We start from the raw sequence: 23,743 nt of genomic DNA, 5'->3' as shown, positions 1-23,743 counted from the left end.
CACTCGTTCAAGAATCCAAGCTGTACAATACAGAACGCAGTGCTATTTTTGGTACCTAAAGATGCACATCTAAAGAGGCACAGGGAAAACGGATACAACTCATAGCTGCCAAGTTTTCCCTTTTCTCACGAGGAAGCCTATTCAGCATAAGGGAATTTCCCTTAAAAAGGGATAACTTGGCAGCTATGATACAACTGTATTTAGAAGCAGTACCCTATAAGGGCGCGGGATTGCTTCAGATGTTTGCGTTCTCACCAGTGATCACACCAAAACCAGGCACATCATAGCGTGGGGGGAGGCCGGGAAACCTTCGTTGCTTGTGCCCCCAAGACTTTCCCCGGATCCTGAAGTTTCAATAAATGTCCTCCGCAACCCACCATCCTCAGGGAAACGTTGCCACTACTGTACTTTCTTTAAATGACAAAAGAAAGCCTTGAAATGATGGACAGCTTCGACTTATTTGAAGGTCCAGGGTTGAAAGGATGGGGGCAGGGCGGGCGGGAAACGTGATCAATATAAAATTTGAATAGAGAGGAGTATTGGAGATGAAATAGTAATAATTATAGTAATTATCATAATAAGTAGTAGCAGATGCTGGTCCTACTCAAAGTAGACCCATTGGGTTTAATGGACATTGCCAATTTAGGTACATTAATTTTAGTGGGTGTAATATCATGGTGAATTATTATTATTATTATTATTATTATTATTATTATTATTGTCTAACAGAACTATCAGGAGCCATTTCCAACTATAGACGAAGTTAAACACATCGAGGTCTCACTGTTTTTCATGGGAGACAGACACGTGCTTATTTTCTCAAGTGACATGAATGTGTCTTTAATAGCACAATCCGGACCTACTCCTACAGAAGTGTGCATCGGATTGTAGTGTAAAGGGCAAAACGGTGTGTGATTGAGCTCAATGGTCTCATCCAGGCATCCTTACTGCGATCCTCAAGCCGCTTCTGCCTTCACTCTCTCCTGAAAGAGGGAAAAAAGCAACAAATCAAACAGTGCAAAAATCCCGGTGCGTCTCTTCCTCTTTATAGCAACAGATTAGATATACACCATATCCAGAGGAAACACAATCAATATTCCCTTGGTTGTTTTTTAAATTGAAAATGTCGGGGGGGGGGTGCTGGGCGGCGGCGAGAGGGGTCTTCGAGGCAACAGTCATTTTCGCTCTCCGAAACTGATTAGTCTGGAAATATACAGTTTAGACGAACCAAGCAGCGACAGAAATCAGGGCATGCCGTGGTCTGTTTGTAATCTTATCCCCCCCCCTTTTCATTAACATAAACACGACATTAACCCAAATATACAGGGCCACCTACCAAGTTAGTCAAGTGGAGAGAGAGAGAGAAAGAGACCATTTCGCCGCTTGGCTTCGTGATTGCGCGAAGAACAGAGATAGATGGAGGGAGCAATGGATGGCTAGAGGAAGGTGGGAATCGAACAGCATATAAATTGGCAAACTGGGAAGGAAGGAGGGTTGGGATTATAAGGAGGAAGGGAAGCGAACTGTGGATCGCCACTCAACGTTTGCACTACAATTCCAGGTCTCGTAGTGGCTTTTAGCAGAGTTTAATATTCGATTGGGAGCCGCCCAGAGTGGTTGGAGAGACTCAGCCAGATGGGCGGGGTACAAATAATAAATTAGTAGTAGTAGTAGTAGTAGTAGTAGTAGTATTTTCCCCTTAAAAATCTGTGCTCCCCAAGAATTCCCATGTAAAGTGTGAGATACTTAGTGCATATATTTAGGATGGAAGCGGGGGAGGACAGGTGAGAGTCCTCAGTCAATGGAACTGAGCAAGACTACATTTGGTCCAAAGAGCTTCTCCCCGGAATCTCTTTTAATGTCGGGGTTTTGCTCACATGATGGAGACGAGACGTCCTCTGAGCATAAGCAGAGAAGCGCCCCACTGGGCAGCCATCACCACCCTTCCAGCTTTATATTTTAGGAGAGAGGGCAAGAAGGCCTCTGGTCATCTATTAATCACTGGATGGCTGGAAAAACAAGACCTTTATGCATCTAAAATAGGACGTGTGAAGTGCAAGAACACAACCGGCTGTTTCAGCTCAGAGGCCCACCTACTTCGGCATTGCACTGTCTAATCCCTCTTTCAAGACGATGGAAAAATGGGACATGGCCACGTTTTGCGGCAGAGAGTTCCATAAACTAACTGTGCACTGTGTACAGAAGCATTGTCTTTTGTCTGTCCTCCTGGTATGTGTGTGTGCATGAGAACAGTTCCACAACTAGATTATGTGTATTTAATATGTATACATAACTCTCTTTCTGTGTTCTTTTATTGTGGGTGGAGCTATGATAATATAGACACATATGAACCTGCATATACAGGATATATGTAGGTGTGTGTTTTGCTGTGACCATGAAGTGTGCATCAAGAAACCTTAATTTTTAATTACCGTATTATTTAATGTATTTAAAGCCTGCCTTTCTCCCAAGCTGGGATTCAAGGCGGCTTACAACATTCAAAAGCGACAGTATACAAGACAAACTACCGGAAATCAAAACAAAATACAGTAATTAAAAACAATTATTAAAATACACCAGGACACATTTAGAGCCAGAAGTTTAAAAACTGTTTGCCCTGACAGCAGCCCAGGGATCAGCATCGTCTGTACCTTTGTTGTCAAAAGTCCTGTCTGAACAGGAAGGTCTCCACACCATACCTTTAAAGCACATCCAACGCACCTTTAAAGCACCTGAACTTTAGTTACCCCCTCACACAGCTACAATTTCCAGCCCCCCTTTAAACAGACTGTGGTTCCCATAATTCCCTAGGGTGAAGTAATGTTGTTTCGAGGTGCATTTGATGCGCTTTAAATGTGCGATGTGGATCTGCACTTTGGGGTTAGGCTCAGGGGATACTGACAGGCCGATGTAAAGATCCCCTTTCTGAAACGCGCCTGTCTCCCCTTCTCTTAAGTCTCCTCCCACCCCCGCCCGAATTGCTGAGAGTCTCCCCCTCCCCGCACGCCCCTCCTTCCACCACTTGACTCAAGCCTCGGGTTCAACGCCATCCTGGGGCTTTTAATCTCTTGCTGACAGCTCTTGAATGGGCGACCTCTCTCTCCCCCTTGGGCTTTGCTGGGCTGTTTAGTCAAAGTGTTTAAATGTGAGGCTGGACGGTCTTGAATCCACTTGCTCTGGAGAAGCCACGCAGGCTTCAACCAGAGCAATTATGGAGTATCTGTGAATGAAGTCTCTACATTCCGCGAAGTCATCGCTGTGGAATAATTGTTACTCCCTCGTTTCCTAAAATGAGCCAGTGCTTAAAGAGAGAAAGAGAGAAGCTAGTTCTCCTCCTCCTCCTCCTCCTCCTCCTCCTCCTCCTCCTCCTCCTCCTCCTCCTCCTCCTCCTCCTCCTCCTCCTCATTTTATCTTCCCAACAACCCTGTGAGGTAGGGGTGCCAACTTGAATAAAAATTGTGGGGGGCCCAGGTAAGCCCCGCCCTGCATAATCGACCACATGACACACACTATATGAATGGGAATGCCATCAACTTTGTGGAGGACCCCTAACCCCATGGCCTCTAGGATTTGGCTCCTATGCTGTGAGGTACGTTAGATTGAGAGTGAATGAATGGCCCAAAATCACCCAGTAACTTCATGGCTGAGTGGGGATTTGAACCCTGGTCTCTCAGGTCCTAGTCCGACACTCTAACCACTACACCACGCTTTACCTATAGACGCCCACTGAATAAAAGACAGGGAAATATACAATTTAACCACAATGAGCACGGGAATAATCTTTTTTTAGTAACTAACGTGCACTAAGTAATCTTGAGTACGCTCTCTTCCAGCTTCCAGCTTCCAGCACACAGCGAACATTTAAAGCACGTTACTTCCCCAAAACAATCCTGGAAACTGTAGTTTCCCCCCTCCCAGAACTACAGTCCCTATCATCCTTATCAAACTATAGTTCCCATGATTTGCAGGGGGCGGCGGGAAGCAATGTGTTTTAAATGAGCTTTGGAGGTGCATTAAATGTGTCGTGTGGGTCTTCTGTCTATGAGGATCGAAATAAGCGCAGGCTATAGGGCTATGCTGAACTTCTCCGCAAACAGCAAACCAACCAGAAAGAAAGCAACTCCACGCAGGAGAGATCTGTGTGTTGTTGTGCGACCCCTGAGAAGCACAACGGTGTTTGTGGCTGTTCCCTAATTCTGCAGACGATGAAACTGGGCGCTCTCTATCCATTTATATCTCGTTTTCCTACCACAGAGCTGTGGGAGAGACAGCTCAGTGGTAAAATACACGCTTTCTATTCAGAAATTCCCAGGTTCACGCCTCCCACCCTTTTGAATCTCTGCTGCCAGTCAGTGTTCTGTGCTAGACGGAGGATCCGTGATTCAGCTCGAAAGAAGGCCGTTTCCTCTGTTCTCAACTCATTTCCCGAAAGGGGATTATACATTTGTGGATTACATTTAAACCTTCCGGATATTGTAACGAAAGCCACGATATTATCATTATTTTCTTAAGATCGAAAGTAGGCAAGACCCTTACACATACTTACTTGGGAATCAAGTACTCCATGGGGGCTTACTCCAGAGTAGCCCTGTACAGAACTGCGCTGCGCGTAAATAAATAAGCCAGCAGAGGCTCTGTGCGTAACTGCTGGCATTCTTCACAGCAGAAGCAGCAATGAAATTAGCATTTTGCCTATTATTCCCCGGGATGGGTTTCAGGACAGGAATCCCGCGGTTCCGCTGTCTGAAATCCGCCTTCCGACACTTCCCCCACCCGCGCCAGCTTCTACTATTTCTCCCGCCGCCAGGCTCTCCGGCTTGGGCTTCATAACTGGCCGCGTGTATTTGTTTTCCAACCTCGTCCGAGTCTCCTTTTCAGCGTTCTCAATGGTTGGGCGGCAGATCTGACGCGCGCTCTCCCCAGATGCCTTAACAATACATACAAACGGGACGAAGGGGTTCTAATTGGTTTTGGAATGGCTCCTTTAAGCACTGACAAAGCTCTTCTCGTTTGCTTTAGGGGGGAAGAGGGAGGAAATGAGTAGGGTGGGAGAAATGGGAAACAGAAGTGGATTTCCCCCCCTTTTCTTAAAAGCTAGTTTTGCCCTTCCTGTCATTTCGAATTCTGTTTCTAGGGGGAAATTCAGAAACGGATCTGCAAGCGTTCACCGCTTAATCGTTACAGATCTTAATGGGCTTTTCACCAAGTCTGTCGTCTCCAGCGCGCCTCTTTGCCCGCGCTACTTAATCTTGAGCGCAACATACTGCCGCCCTCCTCCTCATCCATATTTATTTTGGTTCCAGCGTGTGCTAGGCTCTGTCCGGAACGTGCAAGTGCCCCTAACCAGAGAGTCCTCACAGTTTGCCTTACTCCCTTTTCTCCAGAACAGCCCCGCTGAGCTTAAACCAAGCGAACACGCAAGTAGTTTAACCGGGATCTGCCACCTTGGGAAGTCGTCTTTTGACAGCCTGTCTGCCTCTTAGCTTCCCTTGGTGTTTATGGAGAAAGCGCGAGCTCTAAGCCGCCTTTGTAATGATTGTGACTGTAGAACCAAGGGCGATAGTGGAGAGACTACGAATTCAAGGGAAAGCCCTGAATTTGTGTATGTGGCAAAAGATGGTTCTGGAATAAATGAAACCACTGCTGCGTGTTGTCAGCAGAATGCGTGTAGCACCCGAATGCGAAGTCCCATAGATTTAACTATGCGTCAGTACAATAGGGTTGTGTGAATTCACATGTTTGGGCTTAACTAGGTTGTGGATGGGAGCTGTTTAAATTCCTCCTCGCCAGCTAGGGACAGCTAGAGATGAGTTTTCAGAAGGCTCAGCACCCCCACCTGTCAGATAATATTTCACCCCAACATGTAGAGGTATTTTCCCCTTTGCATAAGAATATCCAGAATGCAAGAATAATTAGCTTCTGCTGGAAAACGTTTCTTGTCTGTTTCATTCAGTATTCCCAGAAGTGGATAATATACCTGTACCTAGGTTCTCTCTCGAGGGACACGGGTGGCGCTGTGGGTTAAACCACAGAGCCTAGGGCTTGCCGATTGGAAGCTCGGCGGTTCGAATCCCCATGACGGGGTGAGCTCCCGTTGCTCAGTCCCAGCTCCTGCCAACCTAGCAGTTCGAAATCACCTCAAAGTGCAAGTAGATAAATAGGTACCTACAGCGGGAAGGTAAACGGCGTTTCCGTGAGCTGCTCTGGTTCTCCAGAAGCGGCTTTGTCATGCTGGCCACATGACCTGGAAGCTGTACGCCGGCTCCCTCGGCCAATAACGCGAGATGAGCGCCACAGCCCCAGAGTCGGTCACGACTGGACCTAATGGTCAGGGGTACCTTTACCTTTAGTTTCTCTCTCGGTCTCTCTCCCTGTCTCCCCCACGTGTATTTCCCAATTTCTCTTTCTTCTTATGACAACAGCAAATAACATGAGTCCTTAACGGCAATGTTTAATCAGCTAGTTTAATCGATTAAACATTTCAGCAGTAGATAGTATGTTCTCTAATCTTGTCCCAAGCAGAATCCACTAAAAATGTGTTCTCAATTACTGGAGCATTACTTTTTTGTTCGTTTAAAGAAAAGTATTGTTTTAAATAAAAATACTGAACTAAATCTTAATGGAGACATTCCCACCTTCCTCTCACCTAAGAGGCAATGCCTCTTTTGAGAATATGCCAGATACGCCAGATATGTGCATCACCTAAAAAGAGAAGGGTGCTTCGGAAATATTGCCTTAGCCATTCACTTTATAGTTAATCGACTAAAAGTTTTATTAATCATTGTCAAAAATGCCTTTAGTTCAGTTGCAACCCTACTAATTTCTAAGAGAGGTGTCCACTTGGAAGCCATTCAGGTGGTCTGGGAAGTCCGTCTCCTTCATCTTAGAGACAGGATGACGTCAACCTGATGAGGCGAAGAAGCCGAAGTTCAGATGAGGCCATCTGTTTTGCATGCAGAAGGTCCCTGGGTTCAATCCTTGGCATCTCCAGGTAGCGCTGGAAGAGAGCCCCTGCCAGCCAGTGTGCAGACACTACTGAGTTAGATGAAGGCAACTTCCTGTTTTTTCTATGAAGACGCTCTGCACAAGACTCAGAGACCATTTTCTTTTTTAAAAAAAATACTTATTTTTTTCCATGTTACAGAAGATAAATTTTGAGAAAGCAATTGTTTCAACAGTAAGCAACAAGTAAAATTACAGACTTTTATCATGCCAGAGGCCCCTTTCTTGATTGCTATTATTTCACCACATGTTTCCAGATGAATCGTCCCGAGCGTTCTGGATATCAACTTTGGAGAGGTTTGGCACAAATTAAGCCCTCCTCAGAGAAACTAGAAGGTTTGTAGAACCTGCCTTTGAGGTTGCTAACAACAACAACAACAACAACAACAACAACAACAACACAAAACTATAAAATTATAAATTTAGCTTTTGGGGGGAAAAGAACGAGGAAATATTCAAGGGGAAAGAGGGAGATTATGGGAAGCAGTTTCATATCACTTTATTTTATTTCATATCCTGGGTTATTAATATGGTTTGCTTGTCTCTCTACCTCGCCCCCACCTCGTCCCACTTCAGGATAAAGGTAAACATGGAATAATCCTGTCATTTGACTGAAAACGGAGAGAGTAACTTCCCTTCCCCCTTGAAAAGAAAGAAACTCTCCAGTCATTAATATAATTGCAGTTTCTAAAATGAGAGATCTGTCAATATTTTGCTCCTAAACGGTGTGGTTTTCTTCGTCCCGTTACTTCACACACACAAGCACGCGCGCACACACCCCACCCTCGCAGGGCACGGTCTAGGCCACGCCCCGCATGTTTTACAGCGCGATCCTAACCATGTCTCCTCCGAAGTAAACATCAGTGTGTTAAAAAGGACTTGAGTCTCCCTAGGAGGTGAATATAGGATCGCAGCTTTAAGCCCCATTGACTTCAATAGGAAGTGAGTGGTGCAGGTGTTCGAGTCCCCATTGAAAACAATGGGATGCAAAGGGGCATAGCTGCCAAGTTATCCCTTTTTTAAAGGGATTTTCCCTTATGCTGAATAGGCTTCCTTCCTTCCTATGCTGAATAGGCTTCGCTTTGGCTCCTGGCTGCCATGTTTTAAATAACTTCAAGGCGAAATAAATTTCGGGCCTTTTGCTTTCGCCAAACCTGGGAACAGGTTTGTACCCAGACCTGTGGAATTATTTGAATTGGGGAGGACATCAGGTTAATGGTCCAGGTTTTTTCACGTCGAGGTTTTTATAGAACAAAAATGCCTTTGTTGGATACTTGTTCAAGGAAGAAAAGAATGTATTATCTGTGAGGGGAGAACTTGCTAAAGAGCAGAAGATACCAAAGGGGAAGGGGAAGAGACAAGTTTGGCAACCATTAGACTCACCCAGGACAAATGTATTTCCCTAGTTACTAATATCATAATAGAAAGAGGAACCAGATATCTTATCTTATCTATCTATCTATCTATCTATCTATCTATCAATCATCTATTATCAGCTAGTAGCAAGGGTAAATGTGTGCGTGCAGCGTTTGTGTGTGTATAAAAAAGTAACTAATTATGGAACAGTAATTGCTGTAGATAGGCCAACAGGTCCAACAAAGTTAAGAAAAAGGGAGAACCTCTGGTTGTACACTCTGGACACAATAACATGGGCTCGACCTGGAGGGCAGTACCAGCATCGATGAGCTGCAGCCTCAAAGCTCTTTAACTGCCACCTTGGAAACAGCATCATTTTGATCAGAGCAACTGGAGAAGGCAGAAGCCGAAAAGCTTTGAAATAAGAATTAAAAATTTCTAGTTTGTTAGTCTCCGCAATAAACATATTGTTGTAACTGCATCCTGCCAAGATCCAGAGGAAGCTGAAAAGCACAGGGCAATACTGCACATGCTTAGGAACTTGGGAGCTGCCTTCCAATGAGCCAGACCATTGGTCCATCTAACTCAGTATTACTATTGTCTACACTGACTGGCAGCGTTTCAGACAAGGGTCTCTCCCATCCCTACCTGGAGATGGCAGGGATTGAATCTGGGACCTTCTGCATGCAAAGCAGATGCTTTGCCACTGACCCTATCCCAGAAGTAAGTGTTGGAAGTAAGCCCTGCTATACTCAATGGGACTTATTCCCAAGCAATTGTTGTATTGCAGCCTGGATGCGCAAACTTTCTTAATACACAAAACTAGGGGAAGAGTTTAACTTCTGCTGGTTTGAAGACTCAGATTCTTTTAACACTAATGATCAGTTCCCATTTCACTATGCCTTGAGACTCCGAACAGAACTTCAGAATGTCTCCTGCACGCATTACGAGCCGGCCAGGTAGCTCTGTTCTACCCATTATATGGATGTGAAGTTGAAATGGTCAAGGTGAGCTCAGGAATTGGAAACTCTCTAGCTTGGCCCATGGTACTTCCCTCAACCCTGGAATTAATCCTTTGTGTTGCAGGTTCACAACCGGTTTCGTTATGAACACAACCTGCAACATCATGAATATATCAACGCTTCTTTGCCTGACTACTACGTTCCGTAAGAGTTTGTCTGATGTTTTGGTTCACATCAGAAAGGTTCACATATCTCCCTGTGCAACGCAGTATTATATCGTTTTTTTTAAGAAAGCTGAGTGTGCGCAAAATTCTTTCTTTCTCTCAAGATAAGCAAAGAGCTTTGTTTTCTTAAACACACGCACGCACGCACCCCACCCCCAATCTCCACCACCACACACAGACTTGGAGAGCGAAGTGACACGTTTTATTAACACCTTCCATGGCTCGAATATTTTCAGATTTGCCCTTTCTGTAGTTGCGTGTGGTAAGAAAAACGGGGGAGGGAAGGAGGACGAGTAAGTAGGGGGGGCGGAATCTCGAGACTTAATGGACTCCAAATAATTATTATTTTTGGATTCGTGGATTTGCACTCGCTTGTGTCAGAGTTGGCTAAGCCACGGAGCACTCTCGCTTTCATTCCCGAGAAGGTGGGCGGTAGCCCACTAAGATTTGCTCAGAGTAGGTCCATTGAAATAAATAGATTTAACGGAGTCGTGCTTGAAATCTAAACAATTTCCGTCTTCTCCCACCCACCTCAAAGAACCAGCAAGAAAGGGATTCGACCTCTCAGTCCGAGAGATATTTACGTGGAAGGTTAAGTCCCGCTGATTTGTTACCAATTTGTTTCCACTTAACTTTTGTTGAGAGAAGAATCTCAGTTTAATGGCTGCTCTCTAATACGAGCAACCGATTAACAACTAAGAGTGCCCCAGCACTCAGGACGTTTTTGAGGAGCTTTTAACGAAAAATACGAACCTAATTAAACAGATTTTTTTTTAAATGACCGAGTAAAAAATGTGTTATCAGCAGCGGACACTGACCCACAAGAGTTGCCCCATGAAATCCCATTTAATGTGTGATTTGGCGAATTAACTGATACTTTGTACATAGCTGCCAAGTTTTCCCTTTTCTCACGAGGAAGCCTATTCAGCATAAGGGAATTTCCCTTTAAAAAAGGGATAACTTGGCAGCTATGACTTTGTAAGGATTAATTTATTATTACTTTGAGCATTGGAAAGTGGTATTGCTACTTAAAAACATGGAAATCGAGTCTTTTTTCTTTTAGTAGCCAGCCCACAAATATCACGGGAGATATTTATAGAATGCTTAGACTTCTTTAGAATGTTTCGATAGACCGTTAGGTGTCAGCTAAGGGGGAGCAAGATCTGAACATCATTATATCAGAACACAGGTTGTTTTATACATTACAGGGTGTTGCTTCGTTCCTTCAAGGAAATAAATCTCCATATTTGGGTATGCACCGTCTAAATCACCCCCCTTTTAAAATGCATTTAACACCTGGATTTTGGGGAATTTCTCTGGGAATAATTCTCAGAGATTGCGAGGGACTTTTAAAAGAATGCAGAAGCTTACGCCCATAGGTTTCAAAGCTCCAAAGATCCAAAACAGAGATCCAAAATATGGTTTAAACAGAAAGGTCAACGGGTACATAAACATATTTCCCGCCCCTCTATTTTATTCATCCAACGCCCCCCTTTTGTTGTAGTTTTCAAAGCATAAATAAAAATAAAACTCTAATGTTTGGTGTATTCTTCACCAAAACGGCGCAGGTTGTTTTCCAGAGCAGGTGCCTTCACAGATTTGGCACAATTGACTTGGCGAAATAGCAGAGCGTCTACAAACAAGCCATATTCTATAAGGATCTTTTGCAAGCTTCTTCCAACCATTTTCTTCTACTATCCTCAATAAAGTTAGTATATTTTGCATAAGTTTTTTTTTACGCACGCACGCACACAGTTTACCATGCTGCCATTGCTGTAAAACTATGCTTAATTTATTCTCTGGATATCTAACGGTGCTGACGGAGAAGGAGAATTACATAACCCCCTGTCAGTCTACTCTTAAATCCTACCATTTTCAGGAACGACAAAAAGGAAACTGTTGTTGGACAAAGCATGCCCTAGAAACCTTACATATTTTTCCTGAATGTCTATATTATTTAAATAATCGCACCAGCGTTTGAAGTATATTAGTGATTTTTTCCCCATCAAACAGAGATGCGGGGGCGGGGAAACCCGGGTGCCCTTACAATCTCTATAGATGCAGAGAAGAAACGCGCAAGGCGAGGATCGAGGTGTTTGTTGTAAGCAGTGGCAATCATACCACTTTGTCAGATTCATGGCGTGCAATAAGATTTCCCGCGCCGGTTCAGAAATCAAGCAACGAAGGTGGAATACGCTTTATAAAGTGAAAAGGACTGGGGTGTGTGAGAGAGGAGGATGGAGTTTATTTAGCTGTCAGACAAATCACGAAATGGTTCCCTTTGTTCTCTTTAACACCAGCTGAAAATCGACCTCTTGCGGCAAATACATTCTCACTAGAAGAGGCCGATATGACCTGATACTAGGCAGAAAACAAACCATCAGATCCCTCCAAAATAACTCTGGAACGAGAAGATGCAGTTTATTTGCAAACTTTACTTTAAAATAAATAAATAAATGCTGATCCTTATTTTGCTTGAATGGATGTCCATTTAGCCGGCGCCTTGCTATCCTTCTCTAAACTCGCCTAGACCAAGACTTCAGACGCGCACACCGTGGAAGATAAAAAAAAAACCCTTGTTGAAATCATTTCCAACACACAAGAAAGAAGCCGACCGTTTCCTCTTAGACAATCAAAGGAGGGCTGGGACGTAAAGGTTTGTTTCCAAGTTGCAGGCCACACTTCTGAGATGTGTTTCTGTCCCTTTCTCATGAGGTAAAGTGGAGCAGATTTCTGATTTCCCTTCCTATCCCCCTCTTACAGGGTTCTATGTAGCAGAAGACCTACTGCCCACCGCTGCGTTAAGCTGAAACCTCAAGGCACGCGCCCGTTGACCTCACGGAAATATCTTTTCTAAGTACGTATGCTTACTCAGGGGGATTTCAGAGTTAAATCTACACACACACGGATGTAATGAATCATTCACGTGTACACGTGTACGCACACGGGCTGCTTTCTTCGGGGTGTGCAGAATACATAGATAGATGGATAGATAGATAGATAGATAGATAGATAGATAGATAGATAGATAGATAGATAGATAGACAGACAGACAGATATAGATATAGATAATCCTTTGTCTCTTAATGTCCCTTCATTTATTTATGCTTCAGCTAAAGTACCAGCACAGTCCACAACCCATTTCATACAAAATAGGTATGTTTCACACTAATGAATATCTCTCCAATCTTAAACGTGTTCGCTGATACCCCACGCACATATGAAATAAAGTAAATTGATTTAGGACACACACACCCCGCACGCATCACAAAACCTCACACAGACACACAACAGATTGATCCAAATATATTCACATCATAGGTATTTGGGGAGATAAGGACGAGGGGGTGAATCTAGAACATCAGTTGAAACCCCTTGTCCTCTATTGATTGGTGGAAGGAGGTGAACACGTGTTTGTTTGTGTGAAGGAATTTTATGGGTTCGAGTGCAGAATAGAAAAAATGGAGGGGGGGGGCTTATTCTAAGATGCGGGGGGGAAATCTAAGAAGAACCGAGAGTGAAAAGGGAAACATAATAAGAACCGGAAAATGTATAAATAGATCATCAAACACCATGGAGAATACAGCCTTGATAGGATTTGTTTTATGCACTTTAAGCCTAATGAATGAAAAGTGAGGCTGCAATCCTATGCGCACTTGCGTGTGCGCAAGCCCGTTTGAATCAAACAGGCAGGTTTCCTTCTGAATAGCATTGTGCTGTCGTTCTAGACACTCTTCCTGCAACAGCGCAATCCTATGCAGGTCTACTCAGAACAAAGCCCAGCTGAGGTCAATGAGACTCGATCCCAGGTCTATAGGACTGCAGCTTCAGTAAGTAATTCATATCCTTCGCTTTTCCGCCCACGAGCCCCATTCAAAGAGGCGTCACAGCAAGTGAAATACAATTCAGAAAATCCCAGAGGCTCAATACATAAACAGATTCCTTTTTCTACGAAGGTCTGTTCTCAGAGTTGGCCTGCCACGCATATAAAGCATAGAATCGGTAAGGTGAATCCGTTCGCTGCACTGTATTCTTTTAAAATAAATAGATATCCATAAGAGCCATGCGTGTGCGATTCTATTCCCACTGACCCTGCCACTGTTTGCCTAGATTGATTTTCCCGCAATGAAACTCGTGTTCTTCTATGCTGGTCGGAAAAGAACCGATCTCTTCCCTCAGCAAGACTCAAGCTGGTGGCATCTAATGTACATAGCTGCCAAGTTTTCCCTTTTCTCGCGAGGAAGCCTATTCAGCATAAGGGAAAATCCCTTAAAAAAGGGGATAACTTGGCAGCTATGTAATGTAAGATCTCATCCTCTAACGCGATGCTAAACTACGGACGGATTAATCGGTCATTGCAAACACAAAATCTCGCTCAAACCCCGCTCAAAACTTTTCATGGGTTGTCAGTTCCCGGAGAGAGATTTGTGCTGGCTGCAGGAGGCCGTTTAGTGACTGTTAGACCCGCGACAGCCTCTCTTGTTTATTTTTGTCTGTACAGCGCCTGACACACGAACCATCACTTAAGTAATCTGTTGGGTCTTATTTCCAGCTCTGTCCAAGGATTTGCCCGGGGAGGGAGGAGAGGCGGGGAGGAGAGCAGGAGCTAAGTCGATTGACAGGCAAATCCCTATTTTATGCAGGTTTACTCAGAAGTAAGCTCCATTGAACTCAAGCCGTCCTCCCCAATAAGCGTGCGCTAACTTTATTTCCATATTCTTAGCGGCCCTGAACTTGATCGGCTTATAGCGCGATCCTAGCCGTGTCTACTCGTAAGTAAGGGCCGTATCTCTGTCTGTGGAACAGTACATGTTTTGCACGGGAAAAGCTCCGGGTTCAATCCCCAGCATCTCTAGGCGGAGCCGGGAATGTCTTGTGCCTGAAGCTCTGGAAAGACTCGCTGCCAGTCAGTGTCGACAATACGGAGTTAGATGGACTAAGGCAGTTTCATACGCTCCAGCTTCCCTCAACAAGTTCAATGGGGCTTCCTCCCAGGAAAAACTGAGTGGTTCCCTCCCCACCCCCAAGGATTGCAGCTTTGATAGGGCTGGTGGGTCGCGTGTTTCCATCCCGTCCAGTGAGATCCTAGAAATCTGACCCCCGCCTCCCTCCACCACCAACTGAGAGAGATCTTCCAAGATCCACGTTGGCGGTGGATCCGTTTTACACGCTCTGGAAAGGGCTGCTGGCAGGGCGACCCTCCCCACCCCCTCCTCAGAGCAAGATTCCAGGCTAAGCCTCGGGAGCTGGAACGAGATAAAGCAGCGTGGGCCACACACGCAGATTGCGTGGGTGGGGGGGACACACTTTTGGAGAAGTGTTTCAGAGGAACTTCTCCCCAGCCCCTTCCAATTCTCCACTTCTGTCGCAATTCCTCCCTCCCTCCCCCTCTCCTTGTCTCTTGTCTTTTGCCTTTGAATGGAACAGAGATTTGGGACGCCGCCAGCAACTCTGCAAAGCATTCCAGTTATGATAACCCCATAATCAGGGATATAAATACGGGGGGAGGGAGGGGGTGGTAAAGAGAGATGAGAAAGAGAGGAGAATAAATTGGATGTAAGAGGGGCAGAAGGGAGGTGATTTTTGGGGGGGGGGATGGGTGATTTCACAAGGAAGGCGCTCCCCTCTCCCCTTGCCAGTGATGTGCATGCAGAAACACACATTTGCTTTTGTCAGGTTGGGCATGAATAGAGACAAGGGGTTCCTGCCCTGCCAATGCTAAAATGTTGCCCCTTATAAATCAACGATGGCTGTTGTGCTTATTTTGCCTACATTTAAGCTCTGATGTGCTGTCTTTATTTCAGTTGTTTTGTATCCTGTTGAATTGTCCTTCTACGCTGCGCACCACCCTGGAATCTCATATGACGAAAAGTAATTCAGAAATGTTGTTTTAAATAATGTACAGAAGCAATTTAATAATCGAGTAGTAATGTATTGTACTCATTGCACTTCATGGTGGCTTAATTCCACTGTTAACATGCTGCCCACCCTGCTTCCTCACCTGTGTTATGGTCAGGACAATACTAGGCACTAGACATATCATAATAAATTTATAGGTCTTTAGGGTGCTACAAGACTCTGGTTTTTATTAACCTACACAGACAAAGCTTAAACTCTCACAAACAGGTCACTCACAGGGGCTAATAGGATAAAACATGTAATACAGGTATTAGATATACCGTATATTCCTCCGGCGTATAAGACGACCCCCAACTTTTCCAGTTAAAATATAGAGTTTGGGATATACTCGCCGTATAAGAAATACGACCCGGCGTATAAGACGACCCCCGACTTTTGAGAAGATTTTCCTGGGTTAAAAGTAGTCTTATACGCAGGAATATACAGTACAGTAAATGAAATCAATGGGCAGAGTACGAATTTACAACAACAGCAGGCCCTGCAAAAGTAATGACAATTTTTCATCATCAAGTTTTGCTGCCTATATTGATCTGTGCTGATATTTAATTTTCTTCCACATTCATCGGGGGGGGGGGGACGGGGGGACGGAACACACACAACAAAATGCACTCTCTATTGTGGTCTACAGGCTCAAGGAAGGCCTGAGTTGCATATGGGAGATCCCATTACAAATAAGAGGGCTTTGAGGAAATTACAGGGTAATAACTTTCACCACAGGGATTGTTGTGGGAACAGAGAGAGCCATGAATAGGAATACTGGGAGCTGCCTTTTTTCAGAATCACTGGTCAGTCTGGCTCAGTATTGCCTACATGGACTGGCAGTGACTTCTCCTGGGTTTCAGGTAGGCTGCTCTTCCAGTCCTTCCAGGGATTGAACCTGGCACCTTCTGCATGTACAGTAGATGCTCTGCCAACTGAGCTATGGCCTACTGTGAAGCACTGTGGGCCAGGGCCATCTGTTGAATGAAGTTTTGGAATGCAACTTAGCTTCTATTAAGGCTGGAGGGTTTGCATGGGGAGAAAGTCGATAGAGATAGGAACATCCAAGCTTCCTAGACTGTCCTTCTGACCTAACCTGCACTGACCTTTCTCCAAGTGTTAGTCTGAAACTCTCAGGGTTGCTGACCTCACTTCCTCCTCCTCTTCCTTCATCCCACTTGGGGAGAGGAAACCTTTTTTCCTTTGTCTCTCTCTTGCAGAAATTAAAATGCAGGTATGGATTTTTACTTTGCTGGAAGTAGGATTTTCCCTGTCCGACATGTACTTCCAATAAAAAATTTAGGCTTCCCTCTCTCTCCCCCCCCCATATTTAAATCTCCGTGAGATTACATCTGGGATAAAGTGTCCTCCTCCAAGGAAGGATTTCAGTGTACACTGATGTGCCATCATATTCTGCATTGTAAGTCCTGCAGTGAGCAGAGGGTTGGACTTGGCCCCTTTCCTCTCTATCACTTCGTGTGGAGCTCTTTGGAACGAGACCAGTGGCCCAGCATCCTGCTTACAGCAGAAGCCAGCTAGATCAGGGTTTCCCAAACTTGGCTCTCCTGCTTTTTGGACTACAAGTCCTATCATCTCTGACCACTGGTCCTGCAAGCTAGTGATGATAGGAATTGTAGTCCAAAAACAGCTGGTGACCCAAGTTTAGGAAACCCCAAGCTAGATGTCATTTGGAGTTGTATCAGCAGAAACCTTAAAGTATGTACTGAAATCCTTCCTTGGTGTGACCACACACTACCTTGAATATAAACACACTGAGGCTCTAAGTTTAGGAAAACAAGAAAGCTATGTTTATTACAGGAAATACATCCTTAGTAAGAAATATATTGGTTCTGTCTAAGTCAGGTGGAGGTGCCTTGAAACGTGTCAGCAGGAGAGACATACAAAGATGTCTCCTCCCACAAGGTGAGGATGAAGATAGAAGTAGGAAATGAGGACAGCAATTCTTCTGAGTACCAGTCTAGCACAGGAGTAGGCAACCTAAGGCCCGGGGACCGGATGCAGCCCAATCACCTTCTCAATCTGGCCCGTGGATGGTCCGGGAATCAATGTGTTTTTACATGAGTAGAATATGTCTTTTTATTTAAAATGCATCTCTGGGTTATTTGTGGGGCCTGCCTGGTGTTTTTTACCTGAGTAGAATGTTTGCTTTTATTTAAAATACATCTCTGGGGTATTTGTGGGGCATAGGAATTCGTTCATTTCCCCCCCCCCAAAGAAATATAGTCCAGCCCACCACATGGTCTGAGGGACGGTGGACCAGCCCATGGCTGAAAATGGTTGCTGACCCCTGGTCTAACACTTAAGGGAAAATCAGTGCAAGTTAAAGGACAGTTTTGGAAGCTTGGAGTTTTTTTTATCTACTCCTTCCCAAGCAGAGACACCAGCCTTCAGTGCAAGCCCAACACATCCAACAGTAAATTCCTCAGAAAAGGCCACAAGCAACAGACCTCTCTTACTGCTCCACAGCAACTGGTATTCAGAGGTACACTGCCTCTGAACCTGGTTTAAAGTCATCGACACAATAATTTCCCCACTGCTGCTAGCAAAATGCTGTGTTTTGGAGGTGGGACATAAGGCCCCTCTAGAATGGTGTTCTTTCGTGGGCGTATTCTGCAACATGCTGAGATGCCTGCATTACAGGGGGTTGGACCAGATGACCCCCAGGAACTAGATGACCCTCACATCATTCTGTGTTGTGAGTTGTTCTGCAATGTGTCCCCAGTGTTGCGGCATTATTGCACCCTAGAGAGGCACTGCTGCACAATAGTGCAAAATAAGCACGAGGGAGAAAAAAATAAACTGGGAAAAATTGTGGTATGAAGAGTTCCAGGGATTCAGCAGGGAGTTATGGGAGATGTATAGAAATGAAGCAGTGTGCCCATCCCAAAGCGTCTGCAGGCAAAAACGATATTGAAAACGGGATCATGTATAACAGCCCTGATACCATCTGAGCACCAATAATCATGAATGCACAGTAAAGAGGACATCCTTTGCCTTAGTTTCTTTCAGAGTAGTCGGATCTATCCCAGACCTTATTGTTAAACTAGGCACCTTTACCCAGAAGCAGGTCCCATTGAAATCAGTGAGAGCTGCATCTAAATAATCCTGGAACAGCTGCCCTCTCTTGAAGGGAGGGGAGGGACTTGACTCAGTGTTAGAGCAACTGCTTTGCATGCAGAAGGTCCCAGGTTCAATCCCCAGGCAGGGCTGAAGGAGACCCATGTTTGAAATCCTGCAGAGTTGCTGCTGGTCTGTATAGGCAGTACAGAGTTCAGACAGACCAATAGTCTGACTCCGTATGAAGTAGCTTTCCATGTTCCTCACAGCTGAATGGTAGTTGAGTAGGTCTGAAACTGGTTCCAACGGGTGCACAGGCCCAGCAGGCTTACGTAATATTCATATACTGGTGTAAAGTTAAGAGTGTTGGAATAGGACCTTGAAGACCATGGTTGAAATCCTCACTCAGCCATGAAGCTCTGGGACAGTCACTCTCTTCCAGCCTAACCTACCACACAGGGGCGCTGTGAGGATAAAAGGGGGAAGGAAGAACAACATACACCGGTTTGAGCTCCTTGCAGGCAAAGGTGATATCTAAATGAAATAAAAATAAATAAAAAGTGTGGCAACAATCAGCGGTGGTTACTCCGGATTAGCTAAAGTGGATTGCAAGAGGGAGAACCTGCATGGATGGATTTAGAACATGCAGACAGTTCTCACTCTTCCAGGCAGCTGTTCATGAAGCCGGGGTAAAACCACAGAGAGTGGATGATCATAACAACCGAGGAAGGTGGTGAGAAGGTCCCTCCTCCTCCTCTGCCCACGTTGGAAAGCTTGATGCTGCGTTTCTGGAGAGCTCTGCCAAAAATCTATCCAGCTCCCTTCCACCTCCCCTCGCTCGACTGCAATTCCTTGTCAACACCTTGAAGTTGGAACATGTTACCATATATATATGATTTTATATCTGTCTCTCGCGTAATCTCCAGATGAAGCAAACTGGTCAAGCCGGATCGTGCCGCTCACCTCCCTCGGCCTTGTGTAAACGGTTATGGGATCGCTTTGCAAGGGTTGTGTGTGTGGGGGGGGGGGACACACGAGTAAGTAGAGGGACCCAGAAGGAGACTGAGGGGGCGGGGTTGGGGGGGAGGAGGCGTCTTTTTCGTTCGGGACCAGCTCCCTGGTGTTAATGAAAACCAGGGCAGAGAGGCCGGAGCGAGTGCGGACGCGCGTCTGACTCCGTCCTCCTGGTGGGTGGTCTGACCTTTGATAAACATGCGGGCCCCTTTCCAAAGAAGCAACCCCCCTCGCGTCCTTCCTTTGCCTGCAAAATCTGCTTTTGACAATACTAGCCAGATACATTTCCAGCCTCGGATTACACTCCCCACCCTCCGCCTCCCCGCTCCCAACGTCTTCTTTCTAGCAAAGACTCCTTCACTTAAGCAATTAGCTAGTAAAAATACCTGCAGGGGGAAAAGGAGGAGGCGGGGTGGGGAAATAATTCTTCGATTCTTTTTAGGACAAAAAAAATATCGCGGAGCAAGGAACAGCGCTTGCAAACACTTGGGGCATACGTTTATCTGCAGAAACGTATATTTCTCTGTGTGTATATATATAAATCTTTGCCGCTTTCTCCTCCCTCCTCGGATCGATCTTTTTGCAAATCCATTCCAACGAGCTAGAAGATCTCTTTTAAGAAAGCGTCAATGCAGATCTTGCAGACATCCCGCGCCGACGGATAAATATACAAAAATAAAATTGCTCCAGCTGGTTACTTCCCCCACATCTGGAAAAATAAAGGAAAGTGTACATCTATGCGTTTTCACCTACATTCGTGACCTTCCTATCTCTCTCTAGGCTCCAGGAGACGGTCTGAAATAGGCCCGCTTGCTAAAAAGCCCATTGATTTCGATGGGGCTTCCTCTCCAAGGAACGCCCTTAGGACAGCAAGCTGTAATGGATAAGGAGGATAGCCGTTGGTCTGGCTCAGGAGGAAAAGGGCGCCGCTCCGGATTCCAACCGGGCAGCACAAACTCTAGGAGTGAAGTCGGAGTATTTGGGTTTCAGCCAGTTTCGTTCTGTAAACAGCGCCGGACACCCTCGGTGAATGGTACACACGGCACCATCCTCTGTATCACTGTGAGGAAAAGCAGGGCCCTTGAACTTAAGAGCGCATTTGGGGACAACTCTTGAGGCAGGAGAGTGATGTTCTCAAAGAGGATTTAAAAATAAATAACACATCTCAACGCATGGAAAATCTAGCCCATAAAAATACAAGCACCTTTTCTCAACACTTTTCTACCAGGGATAATCCATTCTACCTTTGGAAGAGGGCACACACACACACACACTATCTCTCTCTCTTCATCGTGCTGTCTACTCAGAAGCAAGTCTGCCTGAATGCTTTTTTAGGAAGTGTGTTTAGGATTGCTGCCTAAACCGTGTGAAAAACAGGCTATAAAAAAACAGTTGGGCGCCTGCCCCGCAGAGTTTCCAATCCAAAAGGTATCTTAAGTTCTCCCGCCCTTCTCGGCCAAGTTAGATTTTACAAGAACAACTGCATTTTAGTTCCAACTCGGTGTGGTTAAGAATCGGCCTGGTTTTCGTACCATAGAAATAAACAAGGACTACAAAAAAACAGTTAGAGTCAAGTGTTGCAGCTTTTCTGGGGTGACGGATTGAGCTATCTCTTTGCAGCCTGCAGCCACCTGGAGAGAGGCTTCGTGTCTACTGAAGTGTTGAAGTCCTGGATGGTTATCCTTGGAAGTAAATTGCACTGAAACCAAGGGTGCCAACTTCCAACTTGGATGATGGAGTTTAAGGGGCTTTGAGTGATTATTCCAAGGATACTTCCTTGGAAGTATATTCCACTTAGACTTATATTCCACTTCCGTAGGACCCACTTCTAAATAAAGGAAAGGATGTGTGTGTGTGTTTTTTGGCGGAGGGTGGGGTGGGGGGTTGCTGTCCCAGAAGACTAGAGATTTCCCTCTCCATTCAGAACAACACAGGGCCCAGCACCAGAGGAGTACGTCGAAGTTACACTGGTTTCAATGAGGAGAGAGTTGTAAAAACGCATTTGAACTTTCCCGTTGCTCAGCTGTGGTCGGATCGTGCTCACTCGCGTTAAGAAAAAAGGATGAGGTGATTTTTTGTGGGCGAGGCGGGTGTTTTTCCTTTAAATGAAGCGTATTAAAGATGGCATCGCAGGCGGCCTAAAACTGGGCCATAAGCATTGTTGTTGTTTTAAATTTCGGAGTAAGCCCCGTTGATTTTCTATTGGGGGGGCCAAATAAATATGCCTAGATTTGGGGTCCCCCCACTATTTCCACTCTGACAACCTCAAACCGGAGCTCCTTCTTACAATGACGTCTTGCGGTTATGAGGAAGCATATATATCTATAGATCTCTCTTTATATGCACTACAGTATTATATATATAATATAATATATATGCACCACACACACACACACACACACACACACACACACACACACACACACACACACTATTTCGGCTCAGTTCCTTGTGCCCTTTAATCACATTGACCCCTGAAAGTTCGAGAAGCCTTCATTGTTCGGGTGGAGTCAAGGTCCCGATCCCCCTACCGAGTGGCTGCATTTAGGAATGCGATATTAGAGGGAACCCAACCGGTTGCGGAGCCGGTGGAAGAATGGAAGAGGAAGCTTTAATTATACCCCAAGCGAATAAAAACCGAGATTTCTCTGCTGGGCAAGAGCGAAAGGAACTCTCTAGGCTACAAAAAGGAAGGGTGTGTGAATATATACTGCATGCTGTTTTCTGATAGGGGAAAACACATAGATTTGAATCCGGGCTTATGTCAGTTCCCACAGAAATCAGTGGGGCTTTTCTTAGTCAAGACTAATTTTCCAAAAAGATTTTCAACGTGGCCCTACGTTCAACGTAGGTTATTTTCACATGGTGGATTCCCTGCTGTTTTTAAAACAATGATTATTTATTATGATTGTCGTGTTTGGTTTTGCTGTGAATTTCATGCCCTCCGTTTATACTCAGACATGAAATATAAGGCAAAGACGCTCGCAGGCCTCTGCCCCTAGAAGCGTACAGTGCCAACAGCGCAGACCTGTACCTGATTATTATTGAAGGCTCCGCCTCGGTATTCAACGGGGTTTATTCTCAGGTAAATAGGATTGCTCTGCAGATTGGCTTTCTCTGGTTAAAACGAAGGAACATACATACATACATACATACAAGGTTCAGTCTGTGGGTCTTTTAAGATAACTGGGAAAATGTCTGTTTTGACAGCTTTGTATAAACGTCCTGATTTGAATCACTATCGTTTCCCCTTTCACCGCTGTGCGAATATTTCCCTCTATAAATGCGCAAAAGCGCATCGCACTTCTAGCCATGGGGATCCTCAAAGCAGCTGAGGAGAAGCTGTTGGGCTCCGAGCCTGCGCAACCTCGTAGCAGACAAGAAGAAGTCAGTGTTTCGCCTTTGAGTTTATCTCTACAGTGTGATCTTCTTTTTTAAAAAATCTATTTTATTGTATTGCACATTGCGTCATAGCTGCCAAGTTATCCCTTTTTTAAGGGATTTTCCCTTATGCTGAATAGGCTTCCTCGAGAGCAAAGGGAAAACTTGGCAGCTATGCATTGCGTTGGTTTCTGGGACAATGCGGTCGACAGGCAAACAGGGGTACCGATTTTTCCTCGATTCCTTTCCTACCAAATCGGCTCCCTCAACAGTCCACCTCTTTATAACACATCCTATCCTAAACCCTATCCTAAAACCCCCAAAGCATTTTATCTAGAGATCTTTGGAATTCGATGGGACGCACTAGCTGTTGTCAGTGCCTTTAGGATTGTAGCATTAAACCAGCAAACCCTTTTGATGAGACTGGCTGTCCTTAACCACCATCTCAATTCATTTCAATAAGTTACAGGTAGGTATCTGAAGAAGTGTGCATGCACACGAAAGCTCATACCAATGACAAACTTAGTTGGTCTCTAAGGTGCTACTGGAAGGATTTTTTTTTCATTTCAATAAGGTTTACGAAAGGAAAATTTGCTGGTGAACTTTGGTGATCATGTTCTGTCTTCTAGTTGCAAAGAGATTGGGGTGGGACATAAATGTACCATTCCCTCTTCCTTCCACCCCCCACTGGAGATATCCGTGCGTGTGTGTCCCAGGCAGGAGTCATTTCTGTTGCAATTGCGAAGACTGGATTTTTTCTTAGCTTCTCCTTCACACACCCCACAAAGCTTGCCACCCTACGTCTTCTTTTATCAGGGAGTGAAAACA

The 23,743-nt window shown here is 45.1% G+C and overlaps 1 long non-coding RNA gene across 2 annotated transcripts in view; it reads right to left on the bottom strand.

The window, feature by feature from the left end:
- LOC148685303 (uncharacterized) overlaps positions 1–23,743 on the bottom strand; it is a 32,762-nt gene that overhangs the window by 8,002 nt on the left and 1,017 nt on the right. For both annotated transcript variants that reach the window (XR_015950523.1, XR_015950522.1), the window contains exon 2: positions 256–983. This is a non-coding gene — a long non-coding RNA (uncharacterized LOC148685303). The remainder of the gene's footprint in view (positions 1–255; positions 984–23,743) is intronic.

Source organism: Zootoca vivipara, chromosome 6, assembly GCF_965207765.1.
Source record: "Zootoca vivipara chromosome 6, rZooViv2.hap1.1, whole genome shotgun sequence".
In the NCBI taxonomy this organism is placed as follows: domain Eukaryota; kingdom Metazoa; phylum Chordata; class Lepidosauria; order Squamata; family Lacertidae; genus Zootoca; species Zootoca vivipara.
Note: the sequence above shows the minus strand (reverse complement) of the source record. Positions and strands in the feature narration are given on the sequence as shown.